This window comes from Sinohyriopsis cumingii, chromosome 8 (assembly GCF_028554795.1).
Source record: "Sinohyriopsis cumingii isolate HCF-2022 chromosome 8, ASM2855479v2, whole genome shotgun sequence".
Classification (NCBI taxonomy): domain Eukaryota; kingdom Metazoa; phylum Mollusca; class Bivalvia; order Unionida; family Unionidae; genus Sinohyriopsis; species Sinohyriopsis cumingii.
In genome coordinates, this window is record NC_142968.1 from 28,800,594 (window position 1) to 28,818,678 (window position 18,085).

General features: G+C 35.8%; 1 protein-coding gene across 7 annotated transcripts in view; it reads right to left on the minus strand.

Annotated features, from left to right (window-relative positions):
- LOC149793205 (uncharacterized) overlaps positions 1-15,677 on the minus strand; it is a 46,383-nt gene extending 30,706 nt beyond the window's left edge. For 6 of the 7 annotated variants that reach the window (XM_089967170.1, XM_089967165.1, XM_089967168.1 and 3 more), the window contains exon 1: positions 13,458-13,563. The gene's annotated coding sequence lies outside the window, so the exon portion shown is untranslated. Of the gene's footprint in view, positions 1-13,457; positions 13,564-15,640 lie in introns of those variants that run through there. The other variant, XM_089967166.1, reaches the window with a different exon arrangement.
- Positions 15,678-18,085: the final 2,408 nt, after the last annotated feature.

Consider the following 18,085-nt stretch of genomic DNA (forward strand, 5'->3'; position numbering starts at 1 on the left):
TCGGATTCGGCTAATGTGGGTATGTGAGAAAGCTTGTCAGTAGCTTCTCGTGGGTCGGTGGTTCTTTCCGGGTTTTTCCCGGGTTCTTCCTCCACCATTAATACTGGCCGCCATGTATAGCCTATCGCGTGCTGAAAAATGGCGTTAAACCCTACAACAACAACAACGTTCTTTTCTCACTCCGATACTACAGGCAATCTCAGCTGAAAGAACAACCACAGCAACAATAACAGCGACAGACACCATAACAGCGGATTTGAAACTATCTACCTCAACTAAAGAATTAGTATCAGAACCAGAAGAGGAAATTGAGGCGGTTGAGGAGGAGGAGGAGGGGGACGCTGACACTCGTTGAGAAGTACACCGAAATGGGACTAGATCAAACATTGTATGACGTCAACAAAGCAGGGTAGTTTATTAGAGCCATACAATACGTTGCCTACAAATCTCTAGACACCTTTACACCAAGACCTTCTCAATGGTGATTAGGGTCAGAGTTCTTCCCCAATTCTACAGACAAACCTACAATGGATACCCCCTCAGTCAACTGGTAGAAGCCGCTGCTTACATTGCCGCCCATCATGGCTACGCATTTCCTGATATCAAGAATCATGAGACTAGGAGTGCGGGAAAGAACGTGAAAGCAAAAGAGAGACGTGTTACCTTCTAACAGAAAAAAACAGCCTTTTTTAGGGCTCCAAAAGATTGCTTTTTATTAACTAGGGAACCATATTTGACTTGGTATCCCTCCTTGACTAAACTATTCTCGAAACAAACTTGACCCATTGGAACACCGCAACAAACTTAACTTTTTAAACCTAACAGTGACCACACTGGTATATGTCGCTTAGACATAATAATTTAAATAAGATCAGTATGGCTATTTTTATGTATACTAAGTACTAATATTAGATAGATATGTTAGGAAGTAGGAAATTTAACAAAATCGTTAGATTTGAACTAATTGCACAAGTGGTTAACACATTATTGGTGCTTTTTACTGTCCATCAGCAAAAACGGGACTTGATTTGAAATAAGTACGGGCTAGAGTTTTGTTGAGTACTTAACACCCATGGCTGTCTTGCTGAGCACCTTTTCCCTCCTTTACCACGCTCGGACAGAAAAATGAGTGTGTGGTGAGACTATTCCCACTCATGTTTAAAGCCTTTCAGTCAGGTTGTTAAGGACTAGTTAGTCCTACACCTGAGTGGCTAAATTTAAAAGTAGTCTGTGAGTACATAAAAGCCTGGGGGATGAGGCTCTCTTTCCTTCCCCAGGAGTAATTAAAAATCACGCGGTGCGTTATTAAACCAGTGATATATGCTCCATTAGAGCGAAAATCACTTTAATTCAAGTAAGCAAGCAAGCAAGTTCGGGTACCGTCTCTAGCACTCTTGATGACACCAACTGTCTGGGTTATTTTCTTTCTTGCAAGCCCCTATGTTCCACTTCTGTTTGTGATAATAACTTGTGATACTTCACATTTTCTAAAGTGGAAATCTTTACAAGCCGTACAAAATACAAAACTTATATGACTTTGGCTTTTGACACTTGCACAGACTCTTCACTTTATAAGTGTCACGAGAAAATTGTATATCCAATTTTTACCATTTTCAAAAACACGCACACACTTGCAGCTTGACCAGAAATATGTACATCTTGTTTTGTGGATAAGTCACAGACAAGTCCAAACATATATAGGTGGTTATCAACGTTAGGAATATCCCCTCATTTTTTCAGAAATATCAAAGCTTGTATGTGCATTTTCCCTTTTCCACTCTATATTAGTGCTTAGATTTGTTCCAAAAAAGAAAAAAGAAACGAAACAATTTTGAAGAAAAAACAACTGAATTTTGAATTCAGGTTTCTCTCTGTTTATAATTTTTTTTCAAGTTGATGGTGCATGACAGAGTACATTCGCCTACCTTTCCAAAGTGAGAGCCATTTCTTCACATGTCACTGCCTTTGTTAAATTCGGTTTCATTGGTTAGTTATCGTTAATCTTTAATTTTTTGATGCATTTCTTTTTGATAGAAGATTTAAGGCTTTCTAGTGTTGTAACGGTATTTATGTTGTTTAGTCTGTTGATGAAATTATCTATAGCAAAGTGCTTAAGATTTGTTCAGGTTTTTTATTATTTCAAGCCCTACAAAAGGAGACCAAGTTTGTCTTCAAAGAGGATTGAAGCTCTAAATTACACGGGCGTGAAGGAAAACATCGTTATGTTCATTCTAATCATGCTTGCCGTATCTCTTTGTGTTTTAGAGGTCATATTTCTTCTTAAGTAAATACACGCATCAATAGACAGACAGATTGGGTCATCATCCTTGAGTTTCACTGTACTTTCGGTTCTTTACTTCATACAAACCCCAAATTTATTAGTTTGAAAAAACAGATAACATGCCCCTCAATACTGTAACACATCTGTTCTGACTCTACCGATGTGAGTGTGAGTGTTTATGTTAAAATGTTTAAGTGAGATATAAAAAAAATGGTCAGCTTGAAAACGCGAACCAATACTGTGACGCTCAGTATTTTGATGTGGTAAGAAGAAATGGTACAACACACACACACAAAGAGGGCTTGTAAGTTCATATTTCAGTCTGTCTGCACTGTAATGGTAACAACGCAAGAACATAGGGATTATTATGCCACACAGTCCTAGAACAAAACAATGCATCACCCGTTGTAAGCCATTTCATTGGCTGTACTTATTTTCTTACCGCTCGCTTCGAATTGACTTGAGGCAGTGACGAGAATGGCCATGCTTTACTGGGTCTATCCTATAGGCGATTTATATAAAAAAGTATTTTTAGAAATTAAACTAATGCACGAACAATCGTACCATGGGCGATCCCATGGAAATTGTGTCCGTCTTATTGCAAAATACATCAACATTTAATTTAACCGTGCAGATCGCTAGAACAAACCTCTGATAATATACATTTTGAAAAGTGTTGTGTGACACGGATCGCCATTGTCGCTTGGTGTCTGCTTTCTTCTTCGAAAAGAGATCGTTTCGTCTTAACTATAAAAATTTAATTTGACTAAGTTTTACGCACTACTTGAACTCATACATTTACGTTGTAGGTGTAAGCCGTCGTTCTCAGTTTTCTGGAAGTTCGTTTTTGCGTTTATCAGATGTGATACTATTTTTTATGGACCGAACGAAATTTCTTTTGGCGTGAATCAGGACTCGTGGTTTTGTGGCATAATTGGAGAGCATTGATGAAAGCCCAGTTATGTCGTCTTCGAAATCGCTGACACGGATTTGAGCTAACACTTCAGGTTTTGTGTGAGGCGATACGGTACATCATTGCCTTTTACTTCCTCAATGAAATCGTTTCATCTTATTGCAAAATTACATTTGACTAGGTTTCATACGCAGCAGGTCTCTGTATATAGGGAGAGTGTCTTAGCGTCAGAGTATTCATTCCGCTCTCAAACGATCAAAGATGGAAGAGTCAGCATAGATCGACCTGCTGGTCAAATATTTGCTAAAAGTCATACGAAAGCATAATTCACATGCGAAAGTGGCAACAAAACTTACTCTTTTGATCGTTGATTTGAGGAGAGTCATACGAAAGTGTGTGCTAATGAAGTTTGCTATATCTGCAAAGGTAAATGGGTATTTGTCTCCAAAATACCTGCTTCGTCTAAGAAAGAGAGACAAAAGTCAAGATACCTAATATCGTTGTCAGGAGAAAGGACACTGGAATTCAGAGTGCCCTACGAGAAAAGAGAATGAACAAAAAACAAGACGAAACAGAGAAGAGGGATTCAGCAGCAGCAGAAGAAGAAATTGAAGATGATGAAGAACTTGTACCAGTAAAGACATGGAAATAAAAAAATTGACAATGTGAGCCGATGCGTTGGCCCTGATGTGAAATTTCATACTACCTTCTAAAAGAGAATAGACTAGAAAGAAAACGTAAGTGTCTCTTGGTCTTGACATTGTATAATAAGGATGGCGTGTTTTGTTTTTACTCACACTTTATGAAATTGTGCTCTTTCACCTCTCTCTATCCCTCTGGATCATGTTTTAGTTAGAATTGAAATGGAAGGATGTTTTCCTTCACGCACGCTCTTTAGGCATGCAAGTCCGTAAACAATAGTCAGTCTATTCATCCATCATTTTTGTGTCTTGATGTTTCCTAAAGCACACACTGATGCCATAAAATAACGGGTTAAATGGGTTTTGTAGTGTTGGGAGTGGGGGTGGGGTGGGGTGTAGGTGTTTGGCAGAGTTGGTCATTGCAGGTGAGGGCTTAGGTGCTTTCAAAAAACTTTTTCTTCTTCACTCTGTGTTGATGGAATATAATGGGTTATTTTCTTCACTCTCTGTTGATAGCATATATAAAGGGTTATTTCTTCACTCCGTGTGGATAGTGTATAATGGTTTTCTTCTTCTTCCCTCTGTGGTGTGCGTGTGTGTGTGTGTGTGTGTGTGTGTGTGTGTGTGTGTTAGCGTACGTTGTGTAGATCGTATATTTGGTTGTTTTTTTTTTTTCCTCCCGAGTGTGGATAGTATATTTGGGGTTTGTATGTGTTAGCGACCTTGTGTGGATAGTATATTTGGGGTTTGTATGCGTTCGCGTACGTTTGTGTGGATAGTTTATTTGGGGTTTGTATTATCTCCCCTCTGTGTTGATAGCATATTTGGGGTTTGTTTTTTCCTCTTCCCTCTGTGTGTGTGTGTGTGTGTGCGTGTGTGTGTGCGTGTGTCTGCGCGCGTATGTTGTGTGTTGGTCTCTGTTTGTCCCTATAAAACTCACTTTATCCCTATCAGATGCACTCTACCTACCTACCTACAGTAGCTCGTATTCAGGTCAGCCACTTGCAACACTGTTGCCTTTTACCCCCTAGTGTTCAGTACAGTGACGTCACTGACGCTGGAAATTTTGAGACTATAAATATCGACTTGGGGATTTCCACATTTTGTAGCTATACATATATACTAGAATTCATAAACAGGAACGTCACTCAAGCTGAGGCTATAAAAAGATAGTGGGATTTTCCAAAGGAAAAACCCACAAGTTGGAGCTATAAATAGATAGTGGGATTTCATAGGAATTTCAGCTGATTATAGATACATAGGTATTTGTCCACGATCGTCACAGAAGTCGATATTGTAAGTAGTTACTAATTTTATCCATTTTAGTCTAAACCATTGTAACTTAATTTTCAGGGATATGTTTATTTTCCTTTAAATTCTGGGACAATTTCGTCTTTTTAACGTTACTTTTAGTCACATCCATTTTGTCGTTGAGCATTTCCTTGATTATAGCTATTTATAGCATCATTACAATTATGCAAATTTTTGAACACCCCAGCAAGATTTCAGGTCTTGGTAATGCTTTATATATAAATCCCACGCTTGTACTAGTGTATGTATGTTTCTGTCTCTGTTGTGTTTGACCCTCTACCATCATTGTCCCTAGATAGTCCCACCATGTTCAATTCCCCTTGACGCTATACAGATCCACCATGTTCAATTTCCATATGTTAAATTCCCTTGAGGTTATATAACCCAGGGGTTTCCGTAATGTTAAATTTCCCATTGTCCCTAGACATTCCCACGATCTATTCCCCATGTTAAATATCCCTTGTACGTAGAGTGACCCACGATTTTTCGCCATATTCAATTCCCCTTGTACGTAGAGTGACCCACAATTTTTCGCCATGTTAAATTTCCATTGTACGTAGAGTGACCCAGGGGTCCCTGTAATGCTAATTCCCATTGTACGTAGGGTGACCCCCTTAACTACTTACATACATACATACATACATACATACATACATACATTATTGATTGATGGATTTATTAACAGTACAATGGTTGGCTAAAAGACTCAATGGATATAGTGTTGCACAACAGCTATATTTAAGAATGAAGGTTTACTTGCAAGTAATTTAAAATACAAATGACATTTACCGCATCAAGAGTTGCTTCATGTATTCAACAAAGTTGAAATGGCCGTGTAAAGGCTAGTCAATTATTATGTCAAGAAATGCATCAGGCGTTCGCCCTTCAATATGTATGAGTGGATTATATACGTATGACCAATATTAATACTTGCAATGACTACCTCATCCCTACGAATGGTTCTGTAGGAAGGAGGCCATTTGCACATGGTGGGCTTGATCCCATGGGGCTTTGCTATATATAACATTATTCCACGATGCCTGCCGCTTACTAAATAAGGTTTCTTTTTAATATCAGGTTTGACATCAGTCGAAGGTAGTTTTTTTCATGTTATGTTAGCAGCGCGGTCTGCGTTTGCGTTACCTTTGACATGGACATGGTCTATTGTCCTGATTTCTGCCTAAACTGTGAAGGCTTCATCAGGCAATCGAACTTTCAAGTGAGATTTCCACTAATGAAGGCTGCAGCATACGTTTCCTTAATTTCTGAGTTGTCCGTGTCTATTCTTGCTTAGTTCTTAAATTTATAGAGATATTCTTTATGCGAGTTATGAAACAAATGAAAGGAATAGTTTCGGATTATGTTCCGTCATGCCGCGTGTAAAGTACTTAAGAAGCCATGGATGTGTGATGTAAACAGTAGAGTTTAGGATTTGCAAAGGTCACATTTTGTAAGGTCAAGCCTGTAAGATATTCTAACGCCAAATGTACAGATGATATCTGCTTGAGGTTTTTTTATATAATGTGTTGTACTTGGGCTTGAACACAGTCACAAAGGTGGGTTTCAAAGGGTTGAGTCTTAAATTTTGGGCATACTGTATAGGTAATGTTGTCTACAACGCAGCAGAAGTGGCTTATTGGCGTCAGCCATAAGGCTTTCACATGGGCGTGTTCTAGATACTACAAAGAGGTTAGTACTGTATGATTTTAAATTGGGTCAAGCATCTTTAAGTATAGCTTTCTGACTCAACCATAAACAACACTACTGTATTCCCTTTTGGATCTAATAAAGGTTCTGTATAGGTCATGAACGGCTTTTCTATCAGCACCCCAGTTAGAGTGTGTAATTATTTTGAGTAAATCTTGGGCTTTCAATCATTTAGCTATCAAATTAATAATGTATGGAATGAGGATAAACTATACATGTTTCCTCTACGTCCGGTATAGCTGTTTCGTCCAGAGTTCGGATAATTTTGTCTTCTTAGATGACAAAAAATGCATGTTTACTATTTGTTCCTTTTGAGAATATAAACGTTTGGCAGTGGCTCAGCATTGAATCTCGTTTATATATTGTTCCAATTATATTTCAATTGAGCACGTGTTTCGATCGATGACTATTTGGAAATCATCAACATATAGGGAGCCATACACACCAGGATCAAAAAACTTGGTAATGGTATCATGCTGGCAATGTTACTAGTTTTGATGTTTAAAAGTGTAACAGATAAAATACCGCATTGGGGCACGCCCACCTCTTGCTCGTATATATTACAGAGATTGGAACCCACCCGTACGTACAACGTCTTCTTTGAAACAAAGTTTGATATTAAAGTCGGTTGACATCCTCTTTAAGTCATTCATTATTCCATACTTTAATGTTGTATCACATGCCTCTTACAAATCGAAGACAACTAAATGTTGCTTCTTGATAAAAGCATATGATACTGAAAGTTACAAGTCTATACAGATGATCATTGGTACTAGGGTCATGTCCGAAGCCACTCTGAAAAGGATATATTAAAGTGTTTTTCTCCAAATACTAAAAACGCCTGGCAGTGATCATTCGTTTCATCATTTTAGACACACACTCATACACAAATGTACACACGCACACATACACAAGTATTGGAATGGTAGTTCATATGATTTGTTTTATCCTTACTTGATTTGGGAACAGGTATTATATTAGCCTTTTTGGTATTTTTCCAGTGATCCATACCTCATTGAAGATTTTCCAAAGGAAGTATTTATGATGGTTCCGGTACGTTTACCCAAACAATGGTAATGTTGTTCTTCTGGTTAGGTGGATGTATCATGGGCCTTGTTCTAAGCTTCAATATGTTCCAACGTTTAAACGTTTGCTTATAACTCTCTGAATTATTGTATGTGAATTTTAAGTGTCTCTTCTCTTTTTGACTTTTCGGTCTTCGAAAAGCTGTTTATCAATTTCAGATGTCGGAAAGAGTTGTTCTTTTCCTTACCATCTAATTTGCGGATCGTGCCCCATACATTCTTTATAGAGAAAGAGAATATTAAATTAGAAGCATATTTCGGTTATGAAAATGTCTTAATTGGTCACCAAACATTATGGTACCTACTTAAATTTTGGTCGTCGGACGACTGTTACATTTTCCAATGGCTTCATGACTTTGTACAAAGTCTTCTTCATATTCTTAAGTGAGCCATGATTTTGGGGTCTTTGGAATTAGATGAGACATTAGGAATGTATTCTTCAAAATGTCAAGTAAACTAATATAAAATGTTGAACTGGATAATTGACGTTTAAAAGTATATCTCTGTCATTTAAGTTGTGCAAAGTGTGTCCAACTGCACCCAATCTGCCTTAACTTCATCGTTGGAATATCTCATCGATGTTAGATTTAATGACCTTTAGAGGGAATGAGAAAGTGATCACTGCTTCGAAGGCCATCGGTGACTTTCCTAGCATAACCTATAGCCAAATAAGGAGAGCATAGTTTCAAATGGATGCACGTATATGTACCTGTTCCTGTCTGCGATTTAGTGTTAGATATTTGCTCGCAATAATTATTATGGGTATTGAAATTCGAGAGCAGAACAAATCTGATAGGCAGTTATTACAAGAAGTTGTTTAATTCCTTTGGTTGCAAGTTGGTGTTTGGTGGTATATAGATGGAACAAAAAGTAATCACTTGATGAAGAGTGACGCTTACAGCATTTTCCTGTAAATTTGTATTTAAAGGAATGGCATTATGAGGGACCCTGTTAGACACAACAACAGAAGCTCCTTCTACGACTCTTTCAACATTTTAAAGTAGTTGTTAACAAAGGAGTGATTTTTAGAGCGACATTGTATCTTTTAAAACCAGGTTCCTGAATATACAGCAATGCAAAATAAGGTTCACATAAAAGCAGAAGATTATCATTATAGTTGGATTAAAATCCTCAATATTTCTATCGTACGATGATATTCTTCATTAAAATTAGATATGGTGCAGTAAGTAGATTAGTCCTTTCGTCTTTTATATGTTTATTTATCCAGTGGAACTACGAAGTCAAATTTATTTTGTTCGTAGGTCCTGAATTGCTTTGGGTACACGGAGCAGTTTCTTCTTCATCCATGTCCTTAACGCCGCTAATTATAGGATGCAGTTTTATAAGGTCATCATACTCTTTGTGCTGCCTGTTAGGGTTATGTTCCTTTCTGTTTGGTGATCTTGCTTCTGAGAGATTATTGAATGTTGTCTTTGTTAAGATTGTATTTTTCTTCGTCTTATAATATGGAATATTTTAGGTGTTGCGTCAGGTAAACCTATTTGGTACCTTTGGACTGCTCTTCACTATAGTTGAGAATGTTGGGCAGTGTAAGTTGGTTGGGCACTCCAAGTTTTAAGTTACCGTAAATTCGATTAGTTTTGTCTGCCTTTCATGCAAATTCTAACAAAACTATATGAAATTGTTGCGTAGAGCAGTAAGCGCAAGGCCGCGCAGTTGCACCCAACAGTAATGTATTGTCATTACACTTGCATCTCCAAATTTGATAAGATCAAGAGGTATAGAAGGTATTGTCCATGATCGGAAATAGAAATCTAAATCGCCAAATAGCATACTACTCTACGTGTATTGTAAATGTTTTTTTTTTTTTTTTTTTTTTTTTTTTTTTTTTTTTTTTTTTTTTTAACGAAGATCATATTTACGATATAAAGAATTGAAATATGTTCCAACTGATTGGATGAAAGACAGTTCGTCTTGACAAGGAGACAACAAAATAAGATACACAAACATTGGGAACCATACACCTTTAGTCGTCTGTACGCACGTACAAGCGCAACGTGTAAGGTAAAGATTCCGACATGTGATCTAAGTCAGGCTTTATAAATAAATGAAACGCGGGCAACAGACCGACATTATGAAAAATAAAATCAAGCTTCCCACTTTTGCAATTACCATTACCTCCGTGAACTTGTAATTCGGAGATAAAGATGCATTGCAAATGTCAAATAACCCACATCTACTAATACAGTTAAGGTATGAATATATTAAAACGCCAAACAAATGAAGTGCATTCGATGCATGGAAGAGACTTGCTTGTTATCTGTTTTCGATGAACTTTTGACAGTCTTGACATAAAATGTAAGACTTCTTGCAAACGAACGTGTTTTTCTGGACTGAAGTAAAATAAATATCTTAAACGCATTGATCATGGTTTGATGATATCTGATATAAATCTAGTTTAGTCCGAATGCATACAATCCCAAATTGCGAAGATGTGGTCTTGAGAGAATTTATGCATCATATATTGTTAAACGCAGACAATGCATTTATGTGCTATTTTTAAATTAGAATAAACAGTTTTAAAATGTTTAGGAAATATATATTTCTAAACCCAAAAAAAAAAAAAGAAACATCATTAAAATAAAATATTTTTAAACAAGCTTCTTCTGACTGTGAGAGCTAATTATGTTCCTGCTGAAATAATTTTTGTTTCTTATAGCAAGATAGAAAATCATATAACATTATCATTAGAAAACAAGATCGTTTTCTAGTATGAACAATGGAACATTCAGTGTATTTTTTTTCTTAATTATTTTACTTTCTCTTTCGGACAAATGTATTCTTATATTAGAATAAAATATGTTATTATAAAGAATGCATTGAGTGTTAGAGCATGTGCGGTAGAAAGAGTAATCTGTGCGACGTTTATTGCTTGTACAAAAATATAAAATCTCTTTGCAATAAGCAAAAGCAAGATTTGGCTAGTCAGTTAGCGAAATTCGAAGCGAAATTTTGTTTAATTTCTAAATGGCAAATCAATGCAAAATCATCATGTCTTCATGTCACTAACTAAAACGCTGCAGTCTGATTTAAAATAAATGTAAAGATTACTAATAGTGTGCCAACTGTAAAGAATATATCATACAATAAATCACCTGATTATCAATACTACGGCATTCTGTAGTTTGATAGACACTAGTGCTAACTAACGTCAACTGCTCAGACGTTCAAGGTCAAAACTAGACGTTTAGTGTTAAGACATTGCCAGTATACTTGATCTTTCAAGACACGTTCACAGTCGTCTGTCGACAACCATAGACCGTTGTAATATATCGCAGTTGAACTTTACGTAGATGCCATAAAACAGTGACTGAAAGCGTTCAGCACAATATGGAAGTCATGATGTCATGAGGTATGTATCTTTATCTGAAGAAAGTTGATCACTTATCAGTTTTTGAACCAGAAATCGGTACACATACACTATCTTACTGTGCACTGTCTTATTGACAAATCATTGCGATCTGGTTTATCTCAAATATATATATATATATATATATATATATATATATATATATATATATATATATATATATATATATATATATATATATATATATATATATCATTAGTCATTTCTCAAATGATTATAATCATGTCCGTCATACACATTCAGATAATTGCCCTGCAAGATACAATGCGTGAATGCGTTGCAAATTGATGTATCCTGGGGAGGGAATTGATTGGGCGGAGGAAGTGCTGAGGGTGAGCATTTGCGGAAGTATTATAATACTCTTATTATTTTCAGACATAATTGAAATAAAGTACACCATATTGAGAAAGAAAGAAAGAAAGAAAGAAAGAAAGAAAGAAAGAAAGAAAGAAAGAGAGAAAGACAGAAAGAAAGAAAGAAAGGGATGGTAATGCATATATTATTTTTCTTCTTGTTTGGTAAATCTTTAGATATACATTTTAGTACTTTGGTTCTTCCAAACCTCCAGCCATGTCATACCGAATATGCCTTTCGTGGGCCACTTGAAGTACTAGGGAATGGGTCAAGGAAGTATACGGTATGATGACAACCGTATATATCTAAACGTGGGGGTTAAAGGTAAATTTCCCACCACCATCTTGTGCTACGCAGCTCAGCACGGGTAATGAAGGAAAATATATTATGTCTCCAAATTGAATTGTAACTGGTATTAAATAAAGGGATTTTGGATATCCTAGTAAATATGAACGCGTTTATCTCCAGTTTATGATTTAGCCACAAGTTGCATTTCATTGGGGTGTAGATTTGTGCAGTCTCTATTTCCGTCTCATCACGGGTATCGTATCAAAATTGTCTGCAATGATTTTTATATTGATTACAATCCTCACTTTTGATTTTCGAACATTTCCGAAATGACTTATCTTATCATATAAACGGTAAGTTTCCCGTGAACGGCCGGGTTGCAGTTGGGACTAGTGGGTGAAGATTGTGGAACACGAAAGACATTAGTAGCAAATAAGATCTCAGCAAATCGTGTAATCGTTGGCATGTAAATGAAAGGATTTAAAATTATAGTAGGACTAGAAACAGCTGTCAGGTTTGTGGAAATTCTGTCTTAGGATAATATAATAACTATTTCAAACTAAGTTAATTCTGCCAGTAATAGAAATGAAGTGCCTTTTACGTTTTATCACAATGTTTATTCCACAAAAAGTGAAAAGCAGAAAATGGAGCAATTTGATCGATATTGTTACATTGTTATAATGCGACAATTTGAAGAGTCGTTGTTTCATATCATGTTATTATAAGGATATTCACTTTGGCCAAACTGATTTCAATCTGAAAAACTAAACAGTGACTATTTCTTATGATAGTGGATCTTCGATCTTCCTCTACCCGTATCAATTATTTCAGATATGAAATGATTGCAAGCACACCCGGATGTACCGGATGTACCATGCATTAAAGAGGAGAGGGTGTGATTTCTAATATTTTATTTAATTCGGTATTCTACACTGTCATATATTGTCACAGACATGAAAAGATAAATCAGCATCAAGCCTCCGCCATCAAGCCATACCGCCACCCATGCCTACTGCCATTCAATTAGCTTCCAACTCGAAACATAAGTTACATTCAAGACGTTGATATTAATTCATTTTTCTTTTCAAAATATTTATTCTACACATATATGAAGCTGTACCAGTTAATAAAGACTTTCTTGTCAAATAGATTACATATCTCGGAATATCTGGGATTTTTTCTATCGTGCATATATATATATATATATATATATATATATATATATGTGTGTGTGTATATATATATATATATATATATATATATATATATATATATATATATATATATATATCTGTGTGTGTGTCTACATGTGTGTATGTGTGTGACGAACGACATATACTACTTTTACTTCGTGGAAGGAAGGAAGAGTTAGGACGTTTAAGTTCAACACAACGTGAAAATGAAGTGCTATCAATAATAAAACAATATGAAGAAGACTATATAAGCTGTGCATGTTATACGCTACCACAAGAACGCATTCACATACCTGATACAGAGTAAATCTCCACCACAACAACGAATGATGTATATATCTTGGGCACATGAGTAACCAGGTGTATAAACACGTTACGTGTAATCTTTCCATGTATGACTACATCATAAGTATTTTTTTTTTATATTAGGCCGTAAATTACTGGATTCTATATATAAAATAATTGTGATATTTTCACTAGAGCAAATAACGATAAACAATTTTACTGCCGCGTTGATAACAAGACAACCGTGGAATTCGAAGTTATATTTAGATTCTTACGTGTTCACGTTCTGTATTGTCACAATGTTGGCTTGGTGTAGGTCGAAAAACATTTTAGGACGTACATCACAGTACTATAACTCTCTCTCTTTACACAATGTGGAGCTACACAATATCCCACTGTGTTAGCGTCATATATTTAGTGCTATAATTCTGTAAACGGTTTTTTTTTTGTTGCCTCTCCACTGACCTCAGTTTTCAAAATCTTGATCATATATATGTATACATATATATATATATATATATATATATATATATATATATATATATATATATATATATATGGCATACATACTTATCAAAATTAAAAAATAAAAATAACTCAGATGAGGACATATGTACATAAGTTTTCATTGGCTACTATCTATAAAGTTAATACCATGCACATATTACTTAAGCCTTACCATAAATCATTTTGACTAAGACGTGAAATATATTATTCGCCTACCCACATCCCTCTTGCCACCCATCATAAGAATTTCGGAGAGCTGTTCAACTCAAAGTCAATACAATCATGATTTTATAAACATATAATATACCATATGAATTTACTTCTTTATTCTGTATTATTCTTTCTTCGGAGGATGGGGTGGAGGGTGGTGGTGGTGTGGTCCTGTGGTGCATAAGCATCATGTATACATGAACCTAACACTGAGATTTTCATTCATAATTACAGATTTGTTGGCGATCTGAAAGCTAATACACATTTAATTCAATGCTCTATATTTAGATTTCGTTGCATTTCCAAGACATAGATCTGAATAAAATAACTACCACTGGATTTACTAGATCCTACCAAATCAGACTCGTTTGTTTTGTTATCCCATGCAAGCTCTTACATTCAATAAACATATTATTTTCTATTTAGGTTTTAAAGCCACCTTTAATTGATTGCTTATAAAATTCTGCATAAGTGAGCCAATATCTCCAGATAAAGACTCCGATGAAAATATTAATAACTACAATATGGCTCAGTAACACCCGACTGACCTAACATTGTTTAGTATTACTTGTACACTGGCACCACTTGTGGATTATTACATTGTTCCTTTCACAAAGGTGACCGGCTGCCGATGTGTGTGTGTGTGTGTGTGTGTGTGAGTGTGTGTGTGTGTGTGTGTGTGTGTGTGTGTGTGTGATTTAGATTTTTAACGTAGCTTTAACAATGTTTCAGTCATATCGCTACGATGTCTGCAGTGTGGCAGTTTTTAGTGATGCCTATCGCTAGGGTATCGAGCTGCAGACATGTAGCATGATATCCCACCCAGTCATATTATTCTGACACCAGGCCGACCAGTCCTAACACTAACTTCTTAATGTTGAGCGCCTATCGAGGCAACTATTAGTAGCATATTTATAAGTCTTTAGTATGACTCGGCAGGGGTTTTAACCGCGACCTCCAGCTGACGAGGAAGACGCTCTAAACACTAGGTCACTAGAACGGTCATTCCTTCAATTTAGTAAACATCTTTGGAACAGAAACAAGCTTAAAATGTGCATCACCTTGCTTGCAACTGAAGCGACGTTAACTTTGGAATTATCATAACAAGAATTGTGGAGCGAACTAACTTGTTACATTTTTAAGATTAGACAGTTTCAAGAGTCAGTGTTTAATATCCTTTGTCATCAGCTATCTTTTTAACTCGTTGCAACATGATCACTTTAATGGGCTAATCACTATGTCCGGTTTATTAATGAAAGTCTTTCTCTTTTTACTACGACTACACGATGGTTGAATATACATTAAAAAGCATTAGAACCAACATTACAAATTCCAAGTGTCATATTCTTGAAACTGACCGTAACATATTCAGATGTTTCATATGTGTGTGTGTGTGTATGTCTGTGTGTGCGTGCGTGCCTGTGTGTATGAGAGAGAGAGAAAGAGAATTTCAGTCAGTACTTAAATATCTTACATAACTTTGCAAGCAACGTACGTTATACCAGGAACTAACGTCATTCAACAGCATTCAAATCGTAACACAATTTACCTTTCAGAAGGAAAATATATAATAAAAAAGTAATCGGTTTCGGAGCGGTAAATAGTATGCATGCATTATCGAACTGATGTAATCAGATGATTTATTGTCTTGTCTGCGTCGGGTACAAGGTACATAATATTTATCAAATCTTTAGTCATACAAAGATAAAACTGGTCATTGTATTGATCTAGCTGATAATAAATACGTGCACAGTTTTATAATATCACACAAATTATCATTCTGTTTTCAGTCATATGAGTTTAATTTATCAGCTGGTTGGAATACCAGAATATAAACATCTCTGTATAGCAAGAGAATATAATATGCGCTTTATTCTCTTTTTAAATAAATTCTGACAGACTTAGAGGTCTCACGTGTGACTCAATGTTCTTCTTATCTACAGTATGCGATGAAAGTACAAAATAGAATAACCATTTCGAATCTGGTGTATTTTGTAACTTATGGCATGTAACGAATAAAGAAAACACAGGTAAAATAGTAGGTAACATATTTAAAAAAAATACTTGTATTTTCCGAATCATGATTTCAGGATTATGCATAGGTACTACGGTTTCAAAATCTTCACACTCGAGACATTAAAACTACACAGGAAAAGTAAACAAATCTTCTTCTTGTTACCTATATACATGTACAATAATCACGTATGTTGTCAATTACACTTAAATATCAATGTCTTGATCACCCTACATAAAAATTATCATTTTCATTTCGAGCATCGTAAACGAAATAAAACAAACGAAAACGAGGTATATGTAATACAACAAATTCTAAGATATTTTGACATGGGCGATTGGGACTTATCGGCAAGGTTCACATGCTGTCATCAATAGTGTCGAATGTTTGGGAAATATACGATATGTTATCCTGATATATATATATATATATATATATATATATATATATATATATATATATATATATATATATATATATATATATGTGTGTGTGTGTGTGTGTGTGTGTGTGTGTGTGTGTGTAATGGCTTTTGTTTAAGTATGTTTAATGGTATTATTTATATATTAATATGATTATATCTTAGTACTTTATTTTCAATTAAAAAGTATAGCCAAAGCTTGCATACTGTTGTAAGCACTGTAAGTAGGACACTGTCAATTCCACAAAGTGTAGAATGTGAGCAAACAGTAGAAAAAATAGGGTAGGAACATATTATTATGGTTGTTGTTGTGAGTTTAATTCCATTTTTCACGTACCCACATTGGCTGAGTCTGAGAGTTTAACCCACGCAGACAGGCGAGACGGTAGTGATCTGTAACGTGGAGCGCGTTAGATAACTCGGTTACTAGTTGCCCCTGTTATGTTTGCTGCTATTATATATGTTAAATATGTTAAAGTTTGCAACTTGAGATATGTGGAAATTCATTGGCTCCTTCTTAAGCCCATTATTACCTGTATTGCTTCACTGGTAGCAAACTCTAGCATAACCATATTTAGACATGGCAACATGACTAAATATTCTAGCGTACTGAAATAATGACTTAATATAAACAGCGCCCTAGTTTACACAGCAGCAATGTATAAAATACAAATATTTTACCCTTTGATGTTCTTCTAGTAAATACAACAGTGTGAAAATTACATTAACCACGATGTTAACAATATAAAAAACAGTGGTGACATTTGCAGTGTGTGAAACATTTTTGTGTGCTCTAAATCGGGATTAGCTTTTTTAATTTCTTATCTTCTCAGTAGTGAAGTGGGGCGGTTTAGGCTCAAGGGGAATTAGCATTAAAAAACACCCTGGGGTAATCTAGCCTCAGTGGGAAATTTAACATTACGGAAACCCTGGGGTAGTCTAGCCTCATGGGAATTTAACATGGGAAAAAATCTTGGGCATGTTGAGCCTCAAGGGAATTTAACATGGGAAAAAAATCTTGGGCAAGTTGAGCCTCAAGGGAATTTTTAAAAAATTTAATAAAAAAAAATAAATAAAAATGGGGTAGGCAATTGAAAGTCTATCTCTTTTCTAGAGATTGGAGTGGCCCTGAAAAGGGCCTTTGGGTTTATGTTAATATGCCCTTAACATAAAGGGCATCTGCAACATCTTCTTCGTCTTAGGCTTCGTCTAATGGTAGGTCCATAGACTAAAACTCTTTTGAGGCATCCTTGCCTCTCCACGTAAATCCTACGTATCCATATTCTTGTGGTGGTCCTATGGATAACTGTCCACTCGGATCGGACATACATCGGTATGTCCGTCCTGAACATCATCGTTGACACAAGCGTAGAAGATTGCACATCGGTCCACATGTTGAGGCGCCAAGAACAAGTGAAGGAATGCAGCGAACTGCACTTATTTATAGAGAGAGGAAGGATTGAAACGGATTGAGTTCGTTGACC